Source organism: Ursus arctos, unplaced genomic scaffold, assembly GCF_023065955.2.
Source record: "Ursus arctos isolate Adak ecotype North America unplaced genomic scaffold, UrsArc2.0 scaffold_23, whole genome shotgun sequence".
Taxonomy (NCBI): domain Eukaryota; kingdom Metazoa; phylum Chordata; class Mammalia; order Carnivora; family Ursidae; genus Ursus; species Ursus arctos.
The window spans coordinates 39,164,205-39,164,963 of record NW_026622908.1 but is presented as its reverse complement, the minus strand read 5'-3'; the positions used below and the strand labels follow the sequence as shown (position 1 = coordinate 39,164,963).

The following is a 759-nucleotide window of genomic DNA, read 5'->3' as shown; positions in this document are numbered from 1 at the left end:
TGATTATTGGATCATATGGTAATTCTATTTTTAACTTTTTGAGGAAGCGCCATGCTGTCTTCCACAGTGGCTGCTCCAGTGTGCATTCCCACCAACCGTGCTCGAGGGTTCCTTTTCCTCCACATCCTCGTCAACACTTGTTGTTTCTGGTGTTTTTGATTTTAGCCATTCTGACAGGTGTGAGGCGATATCTCATTGTGGTTTTGATGTGTATTTCCCTGATGATGAATGATGTTGGGCATCTTTTCATGTGTCTATTGACCACCTGGATATCTTCTTTGGAAAAATGTCTGTTCAGTACAGAGAAGATTAGCATGCCCCTGTGCAAGGATGACATGCAAATTTGTGAAGCGTTCCTTATTATTAATTTATTTGAGAGAAAGGGGGGTTGGGAGGGGCAGAGGCAGAGGGAGAGAGTGAATCTTAAGCAGGCTCCATGCCCAGTATGGAGTCAGACATAGGGCTTGATCTCATGACCCTGAGATCATGACCTGAGGCAAAATCAAGAGTCAGAGGCTTCACTGACTGAACCACCCAGAAACCCTGAAGCATTCCATATTTAAAGAAGAAGAAGGAGAAGAAGAAGGAGATGGAGAAGGAAAAATGTCTATTCAGGTCCTCTGCCCATTTTTAAATTGGATTATTTGTTTTTTTGGTGTTGAGTGGTACAAGTTCTTTATATATTTTGGATATTAGCCCCTTATCAGGTGTATCATTTGCAAATCTCTTCTCCCATTCTATAGGTTGTCTTTTTATTTT

At 41.5% G+C, this 759-nt stretch overlaps 1 pseudogene; it reads left to right on the top strand.

Annotated features, from left to right (window-relative positions):
- Window positions 1-271: 271 nt before the first annotated feature.
- LOC113247019 (U6 spliceosomal RNA) lies at window positions 272-365 on the top strand (annotated as a pseudogene).
- The last annotated feature ends 394 nt before the right edge of the window (window positions 366-759 follow it).